Source organism: Lissotriton vulgaris, chromosome 4_1 (genome assembly GCF_964263255.1).
Source record: "Lissotriton vulgaris chromosome 4_1, aLisVul1.2, whole genome shotgun sequence".
In the NCBI taxonomy this organism is placed as follows: domain Eukaryota; kingdom Metazoa; phylum Chordata; class Amphibia; order Caudata; family Salamandridae; genus Lissotriton; species Lissotriton vulgaris.
Genome location: NC_141691.1, coordinates 849503584 through 849521790, shown reverse-complemented (window position 1 = coordinate 849521790; position 18207 = coordinate 849503584).

Genomic DNA, 18207 nt, shown 5'->3' with positions numbered 1-18207 from the left:
TGCGCGGGTGGGCGGAGCAGCTGGGAGGCGGGAGCGGGGAGGGTACAGAAGAGAAAAAGGGGCGGGGAAAGCGGCGGTGGCGGGAAGGGAGAGCGGAGGGCGGCGAGGTAGGCGGACAAACAGGAAGGAAACGTAAACACAGGCACAACAATCTTTTTACAAAACAGGCACAAATGGGGGCAAAAACAGGGCAAAAACAACAACTAGCAGCAGTATCAGGAGAGCCGGCAGGCGATCACGGACCACGCCGGAGGGGGCGTGGTCAGCGGCAGCGAGGCTGAAGTGGCACGGCAAAGGGGCACACGCAGCAGCTGGTGGCCGTGCGGCGCGGGGGTGTCTCTAGGTGATGGGTGATGGAAGATAATTTTTCACCCATTTAGGTTATGTGCCAAAGGAAGAGTGTTTAGAGGAAGCAACAAGATCACTGGCCATTGTATCGCAGTATAGAGGATGATGTTAAATCTTTTGAAGAGGTCTGAGCTTTCCCATACACTATGACAAAATGTAAAAATATGTAGATGAATAAAGTGAAGTGAAGTCATCTGCAAGTTGTAAAATATATAGTAATATTACCAAGTTCAGTTCATAAGAAAACCTCTAGGAACAAAGGAAGCACTAGGCACCGTTTAATCCAGTAATTGAAGTAGAAAAAAACCAGATGCAAATAGGCAAAAATATCTGTAGAACTAGAAAAAGAAGGGGAAATGAAGGAACAGAGATTCATTCCATAGTGGAAAACATTAACTGGAGTGCCATTTGAGGTGGGTAAATGCTGCTGAGATGTTAATAAAAGAGCAACATGTGAAGATCACTGCTGTGAGGACAAATCAGCATGCAGAAAAATGGCAGTAAGAAGCATAAAGAGTCTGTCAGCATTGTGGAGAAGAAATATATAAAGACAGCCTTATGACATTTTTGAAGAAAAGGGCACGTGCAGCGTTCCTCCACGGCTTAAGAAGCTATAAGCATGAAAATTGTGATGCCTGACATTTTCTCAACAGAGGGGAGCTAAGAATATGAGCAATGTGCTGATAAAATCGCGGTCACTCGCATCTGTAAGGAACTAACTGCAGCGGCTCCGGAATGCACCTACAAGACTTGAAAACAGCTCAAGGTGCTGCAGGGAGTATAAGAGGCATCCGGAGAAGCTATTGCCTGCTAATTCCCAGAGGAGGTGGCCGCTATGGTGAAGAAAAGTTCCCACACCGAAACGGAGCTCAGCGGGTTGCGGCCATCCTGATCTGCATGCAAAATCTCCCCCTGTGCACGCCATTCTTGTTGTACTTGGTCAAGAATGGATTAGCAGATACTCATTGGTAGGGTAGCTAGAACGAACAGTCTAAAGTAGAAAAAGAGACACACATATATGAGGTCCGGTGAGAAGCAAAGAGAGATGTGGAAAGATGGATGGGTGAACTAATGAATAGGTTTACAGCATGAGTAAAGTTTCTAGAACCTTCTTAATGTCTGAATTCTTCAGCAAAGGTACCAAATCTCCTATAACTCTCATCACTGAGGTGGCTGCAGTCCTTCCTCTCTGGGCGTACCTTCTCTGTATTTGAGGACGACATCTCTTCCCCTCCCATGCATTTACACTGTGGCGTTCCCCAGGGTTCATCCCTCAGCCCTACCTTATTTAATATATATATGAGACCATTGGCTGAGGTGGTGCTGCCCTGGGGGGTGCAACTAGTGACATACGCTGATGATACTCAGCTTATCATCACGCTTGCCGGACAGATGCCGACCTATGACAGACTCTCTTCCTGCCTTAGCGGAGTCCGTGAATGGATGGATAACTCCTTCCTAAAACTTAACGGACCAAAGACAGAGATCATGATGCTAGGGCATAACGCACCCTCTTCGGTGAATGGCTGGGTGCCTGACACTCTGCGCAAGCCCCCCCACCCCCCCCCAAAAGAAAAAATCAAGAGTCTGGGAGTGTGGCTGGATCCATCGCTTAGTTTTCTGGGGCAAGCCCAGAAAGTAGCAGCCAACTGTTACGCTTTGATGAGATCACTCAGGAAAATCATTGGGCTGCTTCCATTTGAAGCAAGGCGGATATTAGTCCAGGCCCTGATTTTAATGCGCCTTGACTACTCTAATGCAGTCTACCTAGGAGCCCCACAGGGGACACTTAAGGTCCTGCAGACTGTACAGAACTGTGCAGCCCGGATGCTACTACAGATTCCTCGTAGAACTTCAGTCAAACCAGCGCTCCGGCAGCTTCATTGGCTGCCGGCTCAACAAAGGATCGAATTTAAGGCTATGACCATTGTCCACAAAGCTCTAACCAGAATAGGACCTGATCTTATTCAGCCTTTGTTCTGTCCATATCAAACCAACAGGACCCTTAGATCCAGCAATAAGAACATTCTTGCAGTTCCCAGAATAAGGAGAAGCCGTATGGGTGGCAGGCGGTTTGCTGTTCAGTCAGCAAAACTCTGGAACAACCTGCCCGACTCTATCCGGATGGAGGAGAACCATCTTAGATTCAGAAACATGCTGAAAACCTTCCTATTTCCTTAAATCCTCGGGGATGAATTGGTCCACTGAAGCGCTGGGATGCCTTCGGGTAACCATGCACGATATAAGTGAGTAGTCATTCATTCATTCATTCATCTTACACTTGACTCATAGGGGAGTGTTTTTTTGAACTTGTCAAAAAGAAGCAGCAGCCAGCCTCACCAAGAACACAGACACTTGCTAGAATTCGAAATGTTTTCACAGCAGTTATTATGCGTGCCAAAGTGTTGCTGGTGCTCTCCAAAGAGTAACACAAACGTCCACAAAGCATTATGGCATGTAGAAAACTGAAGGAGCATGAAGGATATGAAAGGATGGTTTGCACGTCGTTCTTGATGTGCTTGGACCAAATGGATGATCAGATACTTGAAGGTAGGGTAGGTGAAACGTACAGTCTAAAGTAGAAGAAGAGGTGCACATATATGAGGTACAGTGAGAAGGAGCGAAAGACATGTGGATTATACCCAGATCGGTTGACTGGGGGTGAGTGTTTGATTTGGTCAACACGCTCCGTCCATCAACCCCTTTGGTATCGCTTTGTTTGCCCTAAGTTGGCAGGGTATGCCCAGACGTAGGTCCCTTCCTCACTTTGCCACTGGATTCAAGTTAGCCTGGCTGATGACGGCTGATTAGCCAGAAACCGGTCCCAGGATGCTTGTTTCCGGTCCAGGGGAGATATGGCTCAGCAGTTTGGGCTGGAATGCTGCCATGAGGCACAGGGTCAGACTGATTTGCATAGGGCCATGTCTGAACTGGGGTGGTGGAGTGAGCTAAAGAATGAGGATGGATTATACCCAGATTGGTTGACTGGGGGGGAGTGTTTGATTTGCTCAAGCGCATTGTCCATCATCCCCTTTGGTATCACTTTATATGAACTAATGAATAGATGTACAGCATGAGTGAGCATGGTTATCGATGGACATCTAGATCTGACGGCAAAAATACAAATGGAAAGAGGGATGTGCAAAGTTGAACAGATACAATAAGACCACACATGAGATAGATGCATGGAGAAATGGGTTGCACAATAAACTGGTGTTCGTAATGATGGATGGATGGATGGATGGATGGATGGATGGATGGATGGATGGATGGATGGATGGATGGATGGACGGACGGACGGATATACGGATGGGTAGATAGTATTCTTTTCATCTATATATGCCACGCCATTAAATGAAATAAAATATCGCTGATAAGTGCAGCTATGTGAAACTCAGAATGCATGTTTTTATGTAATCACTAATAACTATGTAAGAATTTGACTAACATCAGACGAATCATCATATGTTCAAACTTGATACATTCAGAGTGAAATAGAAATACCCTTATTTCTAAAACATGACATTCTGATGTAGGTAAGATTTTTTACTTGAATCCAGCAGCTGCATCCTTGGTGTGGCACATGTGATTTACAGGGTGCTGAAGTTATTCCACCAATCCAGCGCCTCTCAATTCCAGACCATGAATTGATTTCTATGTGCAGCATAAGGACTTTATTCACATTTTGAGTTTTGAGGCTGGTCCATCACTGAGTTTTACTGTTCTGAATCTATGGGGAAATGCGTTGATTCATCAGAAACTAAATAGTTTTGAGCGATGAGGTCTCCTTTTATATTTCAAAACAATTGTTTTACCTAATTCCACACATCTAAAGTGCGAAATATGGACACGGTGTACCACAGGCGGTGTTTATCACACGCCACCAGCCTTAGCCTAAGATGATTGATATAACGGGTCATGAAGACGACAAGATGAAGTCAGATCTTTTGGCAATGTAGGTTTTTCATTTCAGAAATGACATTTCTCTTGTTTAAAAAAATCACATTTACCACAAATTCTGTGAATGAAATATATATTGAAGTTATTTAGATTGAAACTCTCTAAGGGGAACAGTATGCTCTTGTCGGACATCACTGGCTTTCTATCGAAATAATGAATCCAGAAGCACCACCTGCCAGATGAATAAAAGAAACCAGACAAGGGAGGAAAACATCCACGCTGCACATTCCGTGAAACATATTGTCAACTGTTATGACATATACAGGATGCTTATTTATTTTGCGAGCAATTTCTGCCATTTTAAAATACATTTTTTTTTAAAGAATTTCACATTTTCGACTTCCAGTTCAGTGAGCACTTCCTGAGGAAAAAAATGCAATTTAGTGGTTCTGAATATGTGTGTTTTCTATAGAGTGCGCGGAGTTTTCAAAGCAATACAATATTTAAACGGGACAAGGGCAGGCTTACTTCTGTGGCCAATAACTATAAATAATCAAATAACCAGCATAGCCTTGGAACACTTTTACGAGGCACCGCCAGTCAGGTCTTGAATCTCGAGAACCTAGCCTGTAAGCAATTTCATTTAAAAAGGAGCCTTTGCGAACCATTTGTATTCCTAGCATAAATGCCATCGCCAGTCTTGAGGGAAATGCTTGAAATTATGCATTCTTGACAAAAAGGATACGTTTGTTCTGTATAAAGTGGAAGTTTTTTTATGTGGACCATATGTCAAAAATGAAAACTCCACTTGCACGAAGCCAGAAGCACACTCTAGTATATCTGTTTTAATCTCTATAGAGCAATGATTGTCAGAATGTTAGGGGGCTAATTCAAGACAGAAAGCAATAATATTTATTATCAATTTGGTCATAAAATGTGCTGCCCTTTTTGCCTCAGTCATGAGTTCAAGAGGTCACTGTGACTCTGTAGTCACAAGTGAGATGATGAGTGGAAAGGAGAAGTGCTTTGATTGCTATTAGATTTTGAGCTGATGCAGAAATATGCAATTTTCGAGAAATACGTTTATGCATGCACGTTTTATCATTAAACGTGTTGTGATTCTTGATCAAGGCAAGTGATGGAGAGCATGGATAAGGTATAGTATGGCCAAAGTTTGATTTCCTATTCTAACTTCAAAATGGACGTTTTCTTCAAGTCAAATCTGTAAACTGCTATATATAATGGATATCAGTTTTTCTAAATGGTTACTTTAGTCATGTGGTCAGACCATCATCCCATAGCTTTCGAGCTCAAGACACCACAACTCTCCACACCTAAGTCCATCTTACCAGCAAGCATATATTGGCCTTGGAACAAACTGAATTTTGAGGACCTAGAAACACAACTAACAATCAACACTGAATGGGTCACAATAAAATCAGTAAAAAAAACTCCAGGACTGTATCCTGTAAGGTTTTGATATGCTAATTCCATTACAAAGAACAAAACATGCCAAAAGAAAACAAGCACCTTGGATGAAAGCAGAATTAAAAAAAGATAAAGCAGCAAATTGCAAAGCTGCAATACACCTGGCTCAAAAACAAACAATGCCGAAGACAAACCATGCCTAAGCAAATTCAACAGAATATACATGTAATCTGTCAAGGAAGCTACAAAAACATTCAAATAGAATTCAGAATGCAAAATGTACAAATACAACTTTAATAATATTCTCACCGAATTTGTAAACCTAAATACACAGGAGAAAACCAACCCATTTTGCAAGAATTGACAGACACACTGGCACATCATTGTACAACCAAAGCAGACAAGTTGTATTTCTATTTAAATTGAAAGAAAACCAATAGAACCAAAGGTTTTCCAACAATACCCCGCAGGGTATGTTAACCCACCCTCTGTATTCCTTCAAATAACTATCAAAAACTGTATTTATGGCTCTTGTCAAAACAAGCAGGCCAACTGGCTGCCCCTCTAACCTTTGTTCACTGAAAATGTTCAGAATATCATTTTAACAACCTCTGCTGCCACCTCAGTCAGAACAATCATCAATAATTCCTTGACAACAGCAGTTTTCCAGAGAATTAAAAAAGATAGACATATAACCATTATTAAAGAATACAAGACTGGCCCCTCAGGATCCAAACAACTACAGACCTATTGCCAACAGCCCATTCCTCTGCAAACTCATAGAAAGAGCAACACTCTCCCAGATTTCTCAATTCATTAATGATAATTCCATTCATTACGACTTCCAAACAGGATTCCGTTCAGGAAGAGGCAGCAAATCTGCCCTAATGGCCATCTGGGATGACCTTAGAAACACAGTAGACCAAGACGGGTCGCTGCATTACTTCTCTTTGACCATTCAGCTATCTTTTTCAGAGTTGATCATTACACTCCCATCCAAAGGCTCCACGAAGTTGGCATAGAATGGACTGCTCTGGATTAGATCACATTCTCCCTTCAAAACAAAACAAATGTCATTCATACTCCTTCTTTCTCATATAAAAACCTAAATAAAAAAAGCAGGATTCCTCAAGGCTCCATCATCTCACCCATGTTTTTCAACATTTACATGAAGTCATAACCGACATTGGGCAATGGATTCCAGCTCAGCTTCTATAATTACGTTGATGGCTCACAAATACTTCTTCAAGTAGAGAGCCCCAAAGACATCGGAAACTCAAAAAATCTTCAGTTGCCTCCAACCTGTTGATCAGTGGATGACATGGAGCTGAATGGACTCTATCTATCAATGAATGTTCAAGTGGCTAAGTTAGCAAGTACAAACTTCATTACTGTGAAAACTCTGTTACACTTCTTCCCTCAGTTAGGATTTCACACAAGGGCCAAGCTACTATCTCTCTTGTACTGTTAAAAAACTTGATTACGCCAACGGCCTCTACCATGGATCACCTGTATCAACTATGAAAAGACAACAACTATTTCAAAACTCTGCTGCTAGACTACTCCTCCATATAAGCCCATAAGTCTACATCTCCCCTGTCTTAAGGGCCCTACATTCTTTACGGTTGTCAGAAGATCCACTTTCAAGCTGATTTCTATCTCCCACAAAGTAATGCACGGAACAGGATCCCTTTTCATCAGGAAGAAAATAAATAAAAGAAATATGCAGAAGAAATAAACCTCCATTTCTGAAAGGCACCCTTTCCTCAAAATCCCAACATACAAGAAACAAATATTGTCAATAGGTCTCACCTGTACAAGAGCTATTGACTTTGGCAATGTGTTTTCGCCATGTTTTACACCGGTGTGGCTGTTTTATAGCATGAATGAAAGTTGATGGTGTGGAGTGACCTAGAGTGGAGTGGGGGGAAGAGGGTCGCAGACGGAATTTGTTGAAGTGGAGTGTCGTAGAATAGAGTAGGGGGAGTAGAGTGTTGTAGAATTGAGTAGAGGGGAGTAGAGTTAAGTGGTACGGAATGTTGTAGAGTGCAGTGTTGTGGAGTGGAGTTCTGAATAGTGAAATGGAGTGTGGTGTAATAGGGCGGAGTGGTTTGGGGTGGATTGGAGTGGATTGAGGTAGTGGGGTGGACTGGATTGGAGTAGATGAGGGTGTACTGGATTGGGGTAGAGTGGGTTGGATTGAATGGAGTAGGGTGGATTGGTGTGGGTGGACTGGATGGTAAGGTTAGATTGTGGTGGGGTAGATTGAAATGGGGTTAGGTTGATTGGATTGGGGTAGACTGGAGTGAGGTGGATTGGACTAGACAGAAGGGGCTGGATTGGGCTGGTGTCATGTATCCCAGTTAGGTCTAGTAGGAAACATTGTCCTTTTTTACATGTACGCGGATCTTCCCTAAAGCTAGCTGTAGAATATAAACAATGGCAGCCTGATCACAATCTCAGCCCAAGGCATGGATGCCTTTTTCAATATTTAAATATCTGCTTCCAGGTATAATCAAAGGAGGCCCTTCTGCTGACTTCGAGAGGTCCCTAAATGCTGAAGCTTTCTCACAACAGTTGACTGACATCTCCATGAGGGGTGTCCAGTTCCTGACAAAGATGGGGTCCTACATTCTTGCCCATCAGACAATGGGGTTGGGCCTACCAGTAGGGACAGAGCATGCACATACACCCTAGGCACGTAGGTTAGGGTTTTGCATAGTAGGAGTACGACATATTGTTATATTATTTCATATGCTTGCATATATATGTTGTTTCAGCACAATGGTGGAACTTTTCGTTCATTTTACTGTGCTGACACTTTGTCACGGTGGCCGTTATTTTCCCTTGGATCTGTGTGATGCTCCCAATGCCCCACCTCCCAGCACCTCTGAGTTTGATCTGCTAATATATCATCAAAATCACAGTGGCCAGATGGGGGGGAAGGGTGTAGGATGAGGAAGGAGACCTGTAAAAGAAAAAGTAATGTACAAAACAATACACAACCATATCCTGTGTTCAGCCTTGAGACTAATATGTTACAATGGTATTCCTTCTATGATGCAGCTCATAGAACTTTGAATGTTGTTGGCCAGGCTGGAGCAATGGGTAGAAGAAAAGAACATTTTATCTGTAGCGCAGTGTGGCTTCAGACGAGGCGCTGGGACAATCGAACAGTGTTTGAATTTAGAACTAATAATAGGAAAATACACCTTTGCATGGTTGGGCTCCCTTCACCTTTGCTTTGTAGATTTGTCTAGTGCATTCGACTTGGTGAATAACTTAAAGTTATGGGAGACGTTGGGAGGGATGGGTGCCCCGGAGGATATTATTAGTTTCTTATCTCAAATCTACGCTTGTTTGTCCGCAAAGATACATTATGGGAAACATGGGAAATGCACAAAGCACTTTAATATTACACATGGTATAAGACAGGGCTGGACTGTTGCGCCTCTTCTGTTTTCACTTTATATAAACTGTGTTTTATTACAGAATTTGGGGATAGATGTCCCAATGATCGGTATGCGGGGCACACCCCTGGTATTGTAGGCCGATGTCCTAATCTCAAGGACAGCGAACAGCTTACAGACCCTGATGGACAATTTTACTTGTTTTATGATGGAAAAACATTCAAAAATTAACCTGAGGTTGTGTCCTGTGGCAAAAGGAATATTAAAACAAAATCATATTACATTAACGGGACATTAATAGAGAGAACATTTACATTTTCTTACTTAGGGATTCTTTTTAACAGTAAGGGTACTTGGAATACACATATAACTCTATGCAAGCTGAAATTTGTGAAATTAGTGGAGGCCATTTTTAGATTCTCCCCAAAAATTGGCAAAACACCTGTACAGGAGATTCTTAAGTTATACGGAGCAACGTGTATCACAGGGAGTTGTTACGGGGGAGCCCTATGGGGCCAGACTGAAATTTGCCATTACAAACCCTTGAAAACAACTTTTTAAGACGCCTGCTAGCCTTACCTGCCTCAACCTCTTCTATTATTTTGCATAGAGAAACTCGAACATCATATATACACGATTTGATTAGCATGGCGGCTTTAAATTTGTGGCACCGTGTCTGGACCAGGGAAGAAACTCACTTTATGAGGGATATAATATTAGACTGTTTGTCCCACGACATATGTAAGAAAATACCTTGGTTAAGTTATATTAGTGGTCTCTTTGAAGAATGCAACTTGCCCCTGAATGGGAATCAACCTGAAGATATACAAAACACTAGTTAGGTTGAATTAAAAAGAGCCTTCTGAATGTTAGGACAGCCTTAAGAGATGAGGTTTTAAGTACCAAGAAAACTGTTGTATCTTATCTTGAGGGACCGATTGCTATGGGTATACAGCCATACCTCGTTTTTATAACTAACGTACGGCAAAGATTCTACCTAACCAGATTACTGATGAAGATATTACACCATCTTTTTGCTTTTCCTTAAAGGGGCAAGTGGTGTGCCAATCTTCCAAACTGTCTGTGTGATGGCAGGTCCAAACAAAGCCCCCTTCACTTTTTACTTTTTTGTCATTTTTATATGGAAATTAGGAAATGTATCTCCATCCAACTTTAAAGATAATCGCTTGTTCTCCTATAAAATTGCTTTTAATTATTTACAAAATTTGTAAAAAATACCAGCCTGAAATGCAGTAATTTGTTATATAATGTTGGCAAAAAAACAAAGGAATGAACTCGTTCACTTAGAAAAATTGAACTATGAATCAAAATAAGTATAACTGTATAATGATTGTGCTTATTTTAATTATGCTAAGATGTTGTTTTCTTCTGATATTTTTGGTTATAAACGGATTTATTGTATTGTATAGTATGCTTTTATGGACATTTTGTATGATCCGAATAAAGCTTGATTTGATTTGATTTGACTTTGCATGTCACACATATAACAATTATAATGTTGAGGACTGACTCATAAGACTTCAAATCACCAATAGTCTTGTCTAACATATCACAGGTTTTTTCTTATAAAACTTCACAAGCCTCTTTTAAACAGCAAGGGTCTTGTATGAAGGTCACAGCAGTTAAACAATTATGTGAGATGTTAAATTGACACCTCACTACTAAAAGAAATATCACCATATGAGAATAACAGATCACGAGGAATATGTTATTAGGAATATGCCAATTGTTCTAATAAATGTTGCGGCTCACCAGCCAGAGCACCGCCTGCTCTGAAGTTGTTTTGCAGAGACGTGATGAAGATGGCCTAAGGAAAAGCAATCCCCACCAGGATCACTGAATTGCTGCGAGAGCCGGCTGAATGGAAAAACTCTGCGGAAGTCGGCAAGGAAGCTGACCGGAAAACAAAGTTCCAGCAGGAAAGGGACACGAAGAATAAGCAAGGTGAGATAAAAAGAAGAAGAAACTCACCAGCTGTACCAGAGCGGGGAAACAGCCTCCTAATCCAACAGGATCAGAAGAATAGTGAGCAACAGTTGTTGGGTGGGACAGCTTATATCAAGGAAGGCCATGTCCAGGGACACAAACAAGAAGGCTGCCTCCAAGGAAGGCTACGCCCAGGAACACGGGCAAGAGAGCTGCCTCCAAGGAAGGCCACACCCAGGGACACACCGAAGAGGGCTGACTCCCAAGGCAGCTGGACCATGTAGTGTAAGATGCAAAGGGAAGGAAAAAACACAGAAATAAACACTCATAACTCCATATGAACCCTAATAGCATGATCTAGAACAACACAGCCACCAACGGGCAGAATTGGTAGAATGCAGTTTACCACAACATACTTTTGTGCAAGGGAGATAAACAACACCTTAATCAGGGGTGTGCATTGTGGTTGGAATGGGCTCTAGAACGTGCATCGCCATGTGTATGACACACTTACTATAACTTTCATCTGATTCTATTGGTCCTTATAACACATATATTCTATACAATAATCACTTTGGTTCAATAAACATTGAAAACACCCCTTTGTGTATTCTTTGTATATTTCTCTGAGCATATGAGAGCACGAATGTATGAGCGAAAGATTCTAGGTCTGTCACCATGGTTCCTGAGGGAACAGGGCTGTCATGTTCAGTAGTTGCCAGATCTCTTTGCTCCCTGTCTAGGTTAGGGGCCTTATGGTGGTACTGTGAGCTAGCTGGTCTAAGGCACAACATACTCTGCAGGAGTGCACAGAACCAGTCGGGCAGCATAAAACCTACACAGCACCCTGCCCAAAGGGCTACCTAGGGCCTAACTTAGGTGTGACCTATGTGTAATAAAAGGGGAGTTTAAGGCCTGGCAAGTGTTTTTAAATTCCAAGTCAAACTAGCAGTAAACTGCACACACAGGCCCTGCAATGGCAGGCCTGTGACAGTGTTGAAAGGCTACTTTTGTGGGTGGCACAACCAGTGCTGCAGGTCGACTAATAGCATTTAGGTTACAGGACCTGGGTATATCGCATACCAGTTTACAAGGGACTTACAAGTAAACTAAATAAGCCAATCAGATGTACACCAATTGCAACATGTTTAGGATATAAGTATGTGCACGTTAGCACTGTTTGGCAGTTGTACAGTGCTCAGAGTCCTAAGGCCCACAATTAGATACAGTTCAAGGTGGAGGTAAGAAGGCAAAAAGTTAGGGAAAGACTACCCATAGGATGACAGGTCTAACAAGTAGCTTATTCATGGTTCATATGTTTGGATGGTAAGGATTAGTCTTCCTTACTGGTGACGTTGGATTTAACATTACTGTTTTAGAAATGTCACTTTTAGAAAATTGACATTTCATTGCACTTACTTGTCTTTGTGCCTGAGAGCCAGTCTTCAATATGAGTCTGGGGTGGGTCATAGCTACACTTTGTGCATTTCCTTTAGACTGCCACAGTACAGTAAGAATAGGGTTGTTAGAGAGCCCATCTATATACATCTGTATTTTTAAAGTATTGCTTGGGCAGGATGGAATGAAGGGGCTAACATTTCACTTGAATAGGTAGTGTCCTGTCCCCACACAAAGGGCTCATTTATCCCCTCTAGATAGCCTGGCAGACAGGATTGGGCTGAAAAGAGAACCTGCACACTTCAGTGAGCTGCTTTGAAGTCACCCTTCTAATTTAAGACACTTTTGAGTTTAAGTACTGGGTCTCTGATCCCCTAAAATCAGAAACTACTGGACCTTTCACTGAAGCTCTGCCATAAGGTCTGCTGTACTGCTTAAAGTACTCAACTGGATGGCTGAGCTAGAAGGCCTGATTTTCTGTTTGTTGTCCTGCTGTCTGCTGCTCTCTGACACTGCTGATGGAGAGCAGGACTCTGCCTCCACTCCAAGTGATCTCCAAGCACTTGTTGGCTTGCCTCCTGTTGCTGGAGACTCAGAAATATCAAGGTCTCTACCCCTGACTTACTGGAAGTGACCCAAATACTGGCAAATGGATTTTGATGTATAACGTGTCTGTGTGTAACAGAACCGGTGCGCCGACCCAGTTGCAAGAGTAAAATTAGCACATCAGACCAGCACATTGCTCCCTAGATTGACGCATCAGACAGTGTATTGCCATGGATGCAGCTTGGTGAGATTGACTCATCCACTCCCTGTGTGGCAGAATCTGTTGTTTGATGCCTCTCGACTCCGGCACCCATCTTCAGAACTGAGACATCGCCTTCACTGCATGGAGAAGGTCAACATACCTCATTGTTGAGACCAGGAAAGGTACTTTGTTCACCGGGGCCTAGTGGGTCCAGTAGCAGGTTTTGCCCTCCATCACGGTTGGCCCACACTTTCACTTTGCCCCGGTCCAGTGAGTCCTAAAGTAACCTTTTTCGTGCTACTTGCATATAATCACTTTACTGCATTTATTCCTTTAAAATTCCAAATCTCAACTTCTATGCACTGGATTTTGTCATTTTGGTCTTGTTTGTGTATAATATAATAATCTATTGTATAAACCTGTGTGGAGTCTTTTGTGTTGTATTCATTGTGTTACTGTGTATGTGGTTGTGTGTGTTGCACAGACACTTTACACATTTCCTCTTTAGATAAGCCTGACTGCTCTGTGCCAACCCCAACAGAGGGTGAGCACATGTTATCTTTTGGTGTGTATCTAGCTTTCCCGGACTAGGATTGTGGCTTCTGCTTGGACAGGGTGCATTCATCTGCCAACCAGAAACCCAATTTCTAACACAAGCCCCATCTCCATTCTCAGAAGTGCTAGATCCACCTGTTTCCTCTTAGATTCTTGTGCTCTAAAATGCCAGGTGAATTTGAGTTTCCAACTAAAAAAGATACTTTAATTATTAATATCTGAAACAAACCCCAACAAGTTGGCCAATAAACAATAGAGTATGCCTGATTGATTTATTGAAAATGCTCCTTTTTGAAGTAAAAGCCATAGCGATTTGTTTTTGACACATTAACAACTAGATCATTCTCCCTGCAATAACAAGTAAAGGCCTTTAAAGCTCCCTGCATATTCACCAAGGTTAGACTCAGGATGATAGTATCATCAGTGAAAAATATGTGCAGCATTTCCACCTGCTCCAATCTTAGTGAAAAATACCTCACTTTCTTTAAATTACAGAGGATATCTGTTATGTATATGGAAAATAAGAAGGGAGCAAGGATAGAGCCTTGCCTCAGGCCTTTGGGAGTTTCCATTTTCCTTGTAAGAGCTCCATTGCTCCCGAACTCAATTTTTGTCCACGACTCTTCATGTAATTGAATTATTAGTGTCAGAACTCCCTCTGAGATTTCCCAATTTTTCAGTTTTTTCCACAGCCTTTGCCTATTGATAGTGTCAAAAGCAAATGAAAAATATATATATGTAACATCAAGGGCCTGCTGCTTAATAAAAGAATATTTTTCTACCAGTGGAATGGCTTTTCTTAAAGCCAAATGTGTAAAAAGGTACGATCTTTTCCTGTTCTACCCACTCTTCTGAATGTTTCAACAGCATAATTAGAACTTTAATCTCCTTACCAGATGGGATCTGAACTGGCTGCAAGACTGCCACCCAATCCCCCTCAACCACCTTGTCCCCCAGTAATTTGTCTACCTGATTACCAGTATCTTTTACTTTCTACATTGTATTAATATATTCAGCCCACGTTTTTCTCCCAAGGGGCTAGCTGTAATCTTTTTTGGTTGTACCCAATGTATTTCCAACCAAATTCCAGATGGTAAGGGGTCTATTCTCTCTCAGGGTAGCAATAATGTCTCTCCATTTCTTTTCTCTTTTAAGGCAGTTGATCCTCCTCACCTCTTTACATAATGCCTTTCTAGCTTATTATATTGCTACCACTCTTTCAGTTTCTTAGTCTACGGGCTTCTCTTATGTTCTTTTTTGGCTTCACTTTTGCTTTATCAAAATCCGAATTTCCTAACAGAAGAAACCCTTTCCCGCATAGCTTATCCTAACAAATCTTTTTGTTCTGCAGCAACAGACCATACATATTTAGAGTCTCCTTGGAAAATTGGTGCCCGCCATCTTTCCGCAACTCCAGTATCAACCTAACCTTTTCTCTTCTCATCTTGGCCACCCAGATAATCACTCTTGAGTCCATGCACCAGATCTCTGCTGTTTGCCCATAATTCTCTATTCTGTGTAACCAAATTGAGTATTGCAAGGGTGTATGATGGCTACCCTCTTTGTCCCCTATCGAGCCCATTGAGAGAGCACAAGCTTACACTTTCGCTTGCTATTCATATTCTGTTGCATTTATGATGCGAGGGTGCATTTGGCAGTAAATAATAACTCTAAACGCCAGAAGTAAATTGGAGGGAAATCCTTTGCTAAATGCACATTTAGCGGGAAAGAGTGGCTGCTTTTGCTTGTTATTCATATTCTCTTGCAATTAGCACTATGTCTACTTGCAAAATGCATCTTTGTGTCTATTTTGGACGCAGGGGGAATTTTTTACTAAGAAAATAGCGCTAAATGCAGAATAACTCTTCACGCATAATTCTGCTTAGTCTTGCTGAATTTTTGGGTAATTCTGCATCATTACACAACACAGAATTGCGTGACTTACGCCCACCTCTAGTTAAAGGATATGCAGATCTGAATTTTATATTGTAATCAAATATGCCAATGTTTTACCCCCTGGAACATCCTCGGTGAGATGGATTTAACCAATTTCTCTTACCTATGCCTCTACCTATAACTTCTTCTGCACTGTTACTGTAGCTTTCCAGGTATGGTCAGGGACTACCATCCAACCCCCTCCCCTGCCACGTGTTTCCACACCCTTACTAACAAGGGACATGAGAAGTTTTCTTTGGAAGGCGGGGGGGTCATACAACCCCCCAGCCATATTTATTAAAACATAAGAGCAAATAAAAATTTTGAAATAAACAATTTTTACACAATTATTTATGCAGAAAACGTAATTGACATTAGATTACAATTCATGTAGACAGGTGTCAAAGGCTAACCTTAACATAGTTCTAATACAGCATATTCCTTTCTTAACTAAAACATTGAATCATAATCATACGTTATTAATTTCTGCATATCCTAATTGGGCCTACGGCAAGGCCACTAACCGGTGTCAGATCCTTATCAAAACAGCCACGCCCTCATGTATGAGTGCGCATGCGCAGAGCGCCCGTTTACCGAGAGGGAACTTCCCCCCCGGTTACCCCCATACCATACGCTCCTGGACTCCATTATATTACCAACAGGGGAGCCCTTGCACTCTGCGCCGTTTACTGACGTCATGGTGCACGTGCGGGGAGACCAACCAGCCTAAAGAAAGCTTGACTCCCTCCTGCCCCTCACCCAGCGAACCATCCGGATGTACCACCCCTGGAGTGACCCCTTGTCCCTCCCCCTGGGGGACCAAATTCATGACCTTAAATTGACTGCTCACCAATCATGACCTTACCGCCTGACTAAGAATATCAATAAATATGATGATTGCTGACCTGTGAATGGGAAAAGATTCCTAAGGATAAAACTCACACCAGAATGAGTTTGCTTGGAAAAGAAGACCAAAATTATGCAAACAACATTATCACACATCGTTGTCTATCTGCTTCAGGCGATGGTGGGTGGGGAAAAGATTACAGCCTCCTAGAAGGCTGGGGGGCAAGGTGCAGGCTCGAGGAGTGCGGGAACAAGAGACCGCTTCCTGCGCTCCTTCATCTTTTAAACCCCTATGGTGGTCAGACCAGTTCCAACTGGTCAGACCCTCAGCTCCCCCTTTGACCCGGATGCGAACTAATCGCTTCCGGGTCAACTGAGGGCCCTATGCCAATCGGAGGGGAGGCGCGCCTCCCGCATCATCATGACGCGGCGGTGTGTGCCCCCCAGGACTGACGACATGAGGGGGAGGGGGAGCCGGTGCACCGCCATACATGCGGGGGCCGATGCGGCCCCTGCCTTTCTTTATGGTCAGGGACTACCGTCCAACCCCCTCCCCTTCCCCGTCTTTCCACACCTTTACTAACAAGGGACATGAGAAGTTTTCTTTGGAAAGCGGGGGGGTCATACAACCCCGACCGTATTTATTAAAACATAAGAGCAAATAAAAATTTTGAAATAAACAATTTTTACACAATTATTTATGCAGAAAACTTAATTGACATTAGATTACAATTCATGTAGATAGGTGTCAAAGGCTAACCTTAACATAGTTCTAATACAGCATATTCCTATCTTAACTAAAACATTGAATCAGAATCATATGTTATTAATTTCTGGATATCCTATTTGGGCCTACGGCAAGGTCACTTACCGCTGTCAGATCCTTATCAAAACAGCCACGCCCTCATGTATGGGTGCGCATGCGCAGAGGGGTGGCCAACCAGCCTAAAGAAACAGTGTCTCCCTCCTGCCCCGCACCCAGCTATCCATCCGGATGTACCGCCCCCGGAATTCCTGGAGAGACCCCTTGTCCCTCCCCCTGGGCGACCCCATTCATGAATGACGCTGCCCCCTAATTGGCTGCTCACCAGTAACGACTTTACCGCCACAGGTCAGTGTAGTTGCTCGACTATCTGCCCCCCCCCAGCCCCCTAAACTGAAAGGTCATGCTCAGACCTAAATCCCCCTAGCCAAGCCATGATGTCCTCCAAAAATAAGTCATTGCCCACATCAGTCAGGTGAACCCTGTCTTTTAAGAAGCACTGTTTCCCCCTGACACACCCATGTGCTATGTTTTGCAGCTGAGGTGACCTAAATAGCCTCTCTACCTTATTGTTGATCCTCTTTACCGAGTGATTCAACGCTTTGACCGACTCCCCCCCCCCGCCTCCAATTGGATCTGGGTATTGTTTGGGACCAAACTATGGTGCAGCCCTGGCATGTTCTGGCCAACCAACTTACCTCAGAGATTATCTCCTCCATCAGGACCCTTCTCCCCTATTTTACAAGATCGTTTCTTCCCAAGTGCAAGATAACCACCGTGGGCGGCGGGGTGTGTCTGTTCAGCAACTCTGTAACAAACCCCCTAAATTCACTGAGCAGAGACCCCCTCTCCCATGGAAGGACACCCTGAAACCTCCTTGCTCCGCCCTTTGTCTGTAACTAACTGCCATAAAAACAGATTTAACACGT